The sequence below is a fragment of the Rana temporaria genome, chromosome 2 (assembly GCF_905171775.1).
Source record: "Rana temporaria chromosome 2, aRanTem1.1, whole genome shotgun sequence".
Taxonomy (NCBI): domain Eukaryota; kingdom Metazoa; phylum Chordata; class Amphibia; order Anura; family Ranidae; genus Rana; species Rana temporaria.
The window spans coordinates 400,114,844-400,122,863 of NC_053490.1; the positions used below are offsets into that span (position 1 = coordinate 400,114,844).

At 41.8% G+C, this 8,020-nt stretch overlaps 1 long non-coding RNA gene across 1 annotated transcript; it reads left to right on the top strand.

The window, feature by feature from the left end:
- The first annotated feature begins 5,133 nt into the window (after window positions 1-5,133).
- On the top strand, window positions 5,134-7,760 carry LOC120928659. The gene is made up of 3 exons (XR_005747287.1): window positions 5,134-5,175; window positions 6,099-6,200; window positions 7,690-7,760. It is a non-coding gene; the product is annotated as an uncharacterized LOC120928659 (long non-coding RNA).
- The last annotated feature ends 260 nt before the right edge of the window (window positions 7,761-8,020 follow it).

Here is an 8,020-nt window from a genome sequence, read left to right on the forward strand (position 1 = left end):
TTGCAAAGAATGAATTGGGACCATTCTCTGATTCCAGTCAAACAAGCCAGGATGCCCCTTTACCCCCCCCCACAGTAATGCAATATGTTACACTCGTCTCCAAGAAGTCTAAGGGAAGACAGCTGGTAGGCAGTCTCCACAGACAAAAGATCAAAGGAATTGAAGATAGTATGGTCAAGACTGCCCACAATACCTAGGTAGGGAAGGACAAGTAGTAACCAGGAAGTGATCACGGAAGTGCAGTGATTGGGTGAATGGCAAAAGGGCGGTGGTGGGTGTGTGTTTGAAGTGTGGATGTTAAAACCGAAATACAATGGGTAAAAATCCTCTATTATCATCGATGCAAGGTTGAGTGAATAGCTCAGCTGGAGGAAGGCCTAGGCTGGAACCACATGGACTGGGCCTTATGGAAGCCTTAAGCCTGGCGTGTAGTTTGAGGCCCAGCCATGTGGGCAAGGCCGAAGCTTTCTCTCTTTATCATCGTGAGCAGGCCAGAAGACCATACCATCTTTGAGAGGGCTGAGTATACTTCATGTTATTTGCCAGTGTTATAGTTAGACATTTTGTTAGAGTATTATCCTATGTGTAATAGATATTTCTGTTAAAGCATTTTTTATGATGTAATGGACGTCATTTGTTAGAATAAATATAACGATTTGATTCAAAGGTGTCTGCCTTTAACTAACTTCAGGCTTCAGGCCTTGAGCACATGGTGGTTCATATATGCACTCGCAAGCGAATGGCTCATACACAGTAATACAGATGCAATAGTTTACATACATATTATAGGTTACAGTACGCATATAATTGGTAGTAATTATTGCAGAAAGTTCACTTCTAATATTTGGCACCCTTTAGATGTTTGGACATAGAGTTCACAAATCCTAATGTATTTTTGTTTTGAGTCCATTAAGCTAAAACCCTCTAAATAACCCAGAACTGAAATCGTCTCTAGTGTGGATAAGAAATTGGCGCTGGCTCGCAAATCTTGAAACCCTGCTTGGATGATCGAGGAAGTTCTGTAAAATTTCAACAGGATTGTAGACGTACATGAACTGGTGAGAGTTATTTATTTATTTTTTGGCCGATATGTTTTTTTTTTTTGTTTTTTTTTAACGTCCTTTTTTTTTGTTTGTTTTACTGATGTTGTAATGTTCATGTGTGTTAGGCCTGTAACCAGTCAAGCGTACTGGTGAGTAAAGGGGATTGATCACCCCTGGATGTAGCCTGTAGATTGACAGGATAAACCACACATCTTTGCGGAAAAAGTGGGAGAAATATAGATTTTTGTTTATTTTATTTTTTTTATTAAATTTGAATTTTTTTTTTTATTTCATTTTTACCCATGTGAAATTGAAAAGAGATTTCTGTTCCCATTTGCGGAAAAAGTGGGAGAAATATTGTTTTTAATTTTTTTATTTTTTGAAAAATGTTTTTAATTATTTGAAGTTTTTATTTTTATTTTATTTTTACCCATGTGAAATTTAAAAGAGATTTCTGTTCCCATTTGCGGAAAAAGTGGGAGAAATATCGTTTTTTTAATTTCTTTTAATATATTTTTTTTTAAGCAACTGATCAAACAGGTTTTCAGTGAAGCTAATTGCAGATTAACATAACAATGGACCTTCTTGGAAGACTACTTAACGAGAATGGTTTTAATACTGTACAAAAGAATGCTATAAGACATGAAATTATGGATATCTTTGGCAATATAATGAATATAGCTAAACAGTGTGATGCAGATGCATGTAAACGTATGGAACAATTAATAAATGAGAAGTGTGTATTGGAAAAGAGGGTTAGTATGTTAGAGAAGTCTTGTAGGCAAAAAGATAATTGCATTGCCTACTTAAAGCAGAGAGAATGCGCTAATGAGCATATTAACTACTTACCCCCCGGACCATATTGCTGGTCAAAGACCAGAGCACTTTTTGCGATTCGGGACTGCGCCGCTTTAACTGACAATTGCGCGGTCGTGCGACGTGGCTCCCAAACAAAATTGGCGTCCTTTTTTTCCCACAAATAGAGCTTTCTTTTGGTGGTATTTGATCACCTCTGCGGTTTTTATTTTTTGCGCCATAAACAAAAATAGAGCGACAATTTTGAAAAAAAATAATATTTTTTACATTTTGCTGTAATAAATATCCCCCAAAAATATATAAAAAAATTTTTTTTTCCTTAGTTTAGGCCGATACGTATTCTTCTACATATTTTTCGTAAAAAAAATCGCAATAAGCGGTTATTGATTGGTTTGCGCAAAAGTTATAGCGTTTACAAAATAGGGGGTATTTTTATGGCATTTTTATTAATATATTTTTTTTACTAGTAATGGCGGCGATCAGCGATTTTTTTTCGTTACTGCGACATTATGGCGGACACTTCGGACACTTTTGACAAATTTTTGGGACCATTGGCATTTTTATAGCGATCAGTGCTATAAAAATGCATTAGATTACTATAAAAATGCCACTGGCAGTGAAGGGGTTAACACTAGGGGGCGGGGAAGGGGTTAAGTATGCCTGGGTGTGTTCTTACTGTGGGGGGGGGGGTGGCCTCACTAGGGGAAACACTGATCTTCTGTTCATACATTGTATGAACAGAAAATCAGCATTTCCCCCGCTGACAGGACCGAGAGCTGTGTGTTTACACACACAGCTCCCGGTCCCCGCTCTGTAACGAGCGATCGCGTGTGCCCGGCGGCGATCGCGCCCGCCGGGCACACGCACGGGAGTCGGGGAAACACTGATCTTCTGTTCATACATTGTATGAACAGAAAATCAGCATTTCCCCCGCTGACAGGACCGAGAGCTGTGTGTTTACACACACAGCTCCCGGTCCCTGCTCTGTAACGAGCGATCGCGTGTGCCCGGCGGCGATCGCGCCCGCCGGGCACACGCACGGGAGTCGGGGAAACACTGATCTTCTGTTCATACATTGTATGAACAGAAAATCAGCATTTCCCCCGCTGACAGGACCGAGAGCTGTGTGTTTACACACACAGCTCCCGGTCCCCGCTCTGTAACGAGCGATCGCGTGTGCCCGGCGGCGATCGCGCCCGCCGGGCACACGCACGGGAGTCGGGGGCGAGCGGGGGGCGCGCGCGCGCGCCTCCGGCGGCGCGCACGCGCCCCCTAGTGGCGGCTATACGATAGGACGTATAGCTACGGGCTTTCGCCCAGGAGAGCCGACCTGCCGCCGTATAATGACGGTGGCTGGTCGGCTAGTGGTTAAAGAATTAGCCGAAAGTACAGTAGTGGTGACACCCTCCGCAAATGCCCAGTGCGCAATAAAGATACAGATTAAGCAAGATGCAGGAAAACCATATGCTATGGTTAATGCAAGTAATAATAATATGATAGAAATCAAGGTTGAAAATTTAAATGGAAATGCGGTAAGCGCATTAGAAAATGATTCTGGTATTGAATCAGTGGAGACATCTGATGAATCCATCGCTAGGGATTACTCCTCGGGCGATGAAAGTATTAAGTCTGTTCAGAGTAATGGTATGCAACAATGTGGGGTTCCATCGCCTTATACTCAGAGAAGGGCCCATGCAGGGAGACCGACCCTTAAGTGTTTTTTATGTAAAAAGGGGGGTCACATTGCCAGATATTGTTGGGCGGCGGCGAATAATATCAAAATAGGATCTCAACACCCCAAAATTGCCCCAAAGCGTTATGAAGTGTATTCGGTGAGATGGGGTAACCATAGGCATAGGGTCCATAATAATCAATTAAGACAGGGCAGTCACTATTATGATAAAGGGGAGGAGCCACATGTTCATTCAAATTTAGCAAGGGGAGGAAACAATGAGAGCAGCCCTTAAAGAGCTGCAGGGATGGTGAGAATTTTCGGGCTAACGTTTCTTTGCTATGAATAAGGATTTAGATGTGTGGAACAGAGATTTGCCGGTCGTGTATGGAAAATTATAGAGGACCTTGATATATGCATATTTCGAGGATAAGCCTCTTAGTTTTCTTTTATATAATTTTTTTTATTTTTAATTTTCATATTTTTTCTATCCATTTTTCAATTTTTTTTTCATTTTTCTTTATTTATTTATTTTATTAATTTTTCATTTTTCAATTTTTTTTTATTATTATTTTTTTTTCTTTATTTTTCAACTTTTTTTTTTTTTTTTTTTTCATTTGTTTGTCACTAGTGTTTCATCTATTTTATTTTTGTTTCATTCAGGTGGAAAGAATCCCAATATTTTGTCATTTATCCACCTGAAAGGTGGAGTAGTGCATAGATCTTAAAATACAGATAATGCATTGTTCTTTGTAATGCTTACAATTTTGAATTTTTGAGAAGCAGCGTTCACATTCAGTTTTTTTTTATTATTTTAGATTTTTGCTTGTACCATGGGGATCCATTTTAGAATGGGTCATCCGAGAGGAGTCATGGTTGTTTTGATAATTTGTTCAGAAGTCAGGAACACTAAATTACTATGTTATGAGATGTTATCGATAAGAATTTGATTCTGCCCTTGTTCTTTAATTCCAGAATCTTGGTGGAGCGAAATTGGAGAGGATTCTGGAACAGAGATGAAGAATGTTCATCTGGTTGGCAGTTCGTCTGTGCCATACCACACCAAAAATTTGTTCTGATAAATGTTCAGGAGAGAAAAGATTCAGAGTAATACTTGAAATATAAGGTTCTTTTTTTCTTAAGGACAATTTTTGCACTAAGGCTGCATTCACACCTAGGTGTAGGCGTTACAGGCGTTTTTACGCGCGTTTTTTTCGCGCGTTTTGGTGCGCGTTTGCGCGCGTTTGTGCGCGTTTGCGCGCGTTTGCGCAGAGCGACGTCCAGCGTTTTTTTTTTTTTTTTTTTTGACCAATAGTAAAATAGATCACCTCTGTCATCATTTGTTGCTATGTTAAAGGTTTTTTTTTCCTCTTCCTGGGTGATAATTCCTCTTCCGGGTCATCCTTGTGCTTCTGACTCCATTGTGAAAATGAGTGATGACGAGATGGCTTTGTTCATGGCAGCAGCCACTGCTAGCCAATATCTTATAAACGAGAGGCAGAGAAAAAGGAAGAGGCAACGCAGATTTTGGATACACCCCGTCATTGCTGATCGGGAAGAAAGAGGGCAATTTTGGGTGATGTACCAAGACCTCCGTGACCATGAAGACAAATTTCTGGACTACACCAGAATGTCCATAAAAAGGTTAGTAAAAAATGATCTGGAATCATTTATTTTTTACATTGTACCATTTGGGTTGCCACCTTTTCTTCAAGTCAAACATGTACACTTCTGCGGTGCACAACTATTTTTTTTAATACTATGAACTATACATATATTTTGTTAGTATTTTACATTTCTAATCATATGAATATAATAAAAATTGTCCCCTTTCCCATTGCAGTGCACAGAGTTCCCCCCCTTTACATTAGAGTCCACAGAGTTCCCCCTTTACAGTAGAGTCCACAGAGTTCCCCCTTTACATTAGATTCACAGAGTTCCCTCCTTTACATTAGAGTCCACAGAGTTCCCCCTTTACATTAGAGTCCACAGAGTTCCCCCTTTACATTACAGTGCACAGAGTTCCCCCTTTACATTACAGTGCACAGAGTCCCCCTTTACATTACAGTCACCCTTTTGCATATCAACTCCCAGATTTCCCTTTCACTGTATGGGTTAACCAACATAATCTGATTGAAGCGAGACCTCAGATACTCAGGACATAAGGATCTCTGTGAACATGATCTAAGGGGGAAACCGAGATCTCTGATGTACGGAGAGACTCCAATGTGAGAACTCTGATTTATCCTAGTGTACTCACCAAGAGGCAGATAGAGAAAGGGGGGGGGGTGCTTCTGTCAGACAGCGATGGAGGGTGAGCTCACTCACCCCTTGGCCGATAGCACATCTCATCCTGGTATATCTGTGGCTGCTGGGTTGTAAGTTTTCATCCCCTGCAGGCCATTAACCCTGCCGGAATCCACTAGTCTGGTCAGAAAAATCTGTCAGAGTGTCAGGCAGTCTGAAACCCGACACATGATTCCAAACCCGAACTGTTCTGGCGAATCCCGAAAGGTGCAACCTAGTACCATTCCATTGCCAATTTTAAATTTAATTTTCCTTTACAGCTTTGATGAGTTGCTGGAATTGTTGATCAACAGATTGCAGAGGATGGACACCTACTTCCGCAACTGTATCCCCCCTGTGGAGCGACTTATCATAACACTGAGGTAATTTTGTATTTAGCGCTTTGAATGTAATACACTCTATTATATATATATATATATATATTTATGTGTAATAAAAACCAAAACAAAAATTCTGTAGGAACAAAATTATTTAATATTTTAACCAACCAAAACATTGGGTCGTTTTTTTTTTATTAGGAAAATATACACAAAGTGCCTATATGTTTTACACATATTCCTTAATTACAATTGATGTAAATTTGGGGAGGAGTCCTCTTCCCCGTGCGGTGACATGGCGACCGACAGTGCGTGGGCAAAAGGGGGCCAAGTGGAGGTGGTGCTGTCTTCCCCTGACCAATTGGAAAGGTGGTGTTGCTTGTGGTGGTGGTGGGTTCGTGTTGGGGCATTCCTGAAAGTCGATTGTCTCGGTCGATGTGGGTAATGTGATGTAGGTGTAGTCGTTGTCGCAGGGTAAGTAGAAGGTGGTGGGTGGTAAGAAGAAAGTGTTGTAGAGGCAGAGTAGTGTATGTGACAGGTGGTGTTGAGAGATAGGAAAAGGAGAATGGGGTGGTAAGAAGAAGGTTGTGTATAAGGAAAAGGATTCAGAGAAGTGTGAGTGGAAGGTGTTGGCACAGGAGGTAAATGAGATAGAGTGGTGGTCAAAGGATGGTGAGCAGAAGTCGGTGGTGGTGTTGGTCGAGGAGGTTGGTCGGCAAAGCTGTGGTCCGTCCAAAGGGTAACGGGTGGTGGGAGAATGGGTCGTGGGTGGTGCTGGGACATGCTCGGTCCGTTTATTGGCATATGGGCCATAGGGTGGTGGTGGTTCTGATAAATCGTCAGCTTCTGTCGGGGTATAAATGTCGAGATGTATCTAACCCGTACAGGCCAGCACCACCGTTTGCAGATTTGGGGGAACTTTATCGATTAGTTCCCCCAGACATTTTGCTACATTTTGGCCATATGATCTATTGTTTCATGCGGTCAGACATGTTGTCATAAGGTCCAACATACGATCCAGGGCTGGATCCGGAGCAGGAGCCCTCCTACGCAGAGCACGCGGAGGTCCAATATGCGCGATTGTTAACTGGGGACTGCTCTGCAAGTGGGTCTCGTCGCATTCGAATTGATGCCTCGGAGTGCTGCGGTTCCGGCTCAGGAGTAGCCATCGCTTGATCCCCCGATGCCAAGCTCTCTCTGTCCCCAATGTCTACTTACAGCTGTGGCAGCCTCGTCCCAGCAGCTTTCAGTACTGAAAAAAGAAATCATGTATTCAAAAATAATTTTAAACATTTGTTTACCGAGCAAAGTACAGATAATGGTTTACCTCCGCCAAATCCAGCACCGGTCTCAGAAACTCCAATTCCTTTGCGTGAACGTATCTTTTACCGAACATGCTCCACTTCCACTTCGCCGCTGCTCCCGCTGTGCCCTCAGCTGGCGAGCGTAGGCGTCCCGTATGCTCTTCCATTTGAGTTTTAGCATTTTCACTGTAAAAAATAAAATAAAATAATATATATTATTTTCTTTGTAGGTATCTATCAACTGGACAATCGATTGCAAGTCTGCATTACTCGTTTCGTATTGGAAGATCTACTGCCAGTTTATATAATTCGGGACACCTGCAGTGCCATTTGGGAAGTCCTGAAACCCATTGTGTTTAAAAAACCGCAGCAGAGGACTGGGAAAAAATTTCCGAAGTATTCTGGGAACGCTGTAACTTTCCGAATTGTCTAGGAGCGATCGATGGGAAACACATCAGGATTGTTAAGCCCATGGCTAGTGGGAGCCAGTATTTCAATTATAAGAAATACTTTTCATTCGTCTTAATGGCTGTGGCTGATGCCAATTATTGTTTTACCTAT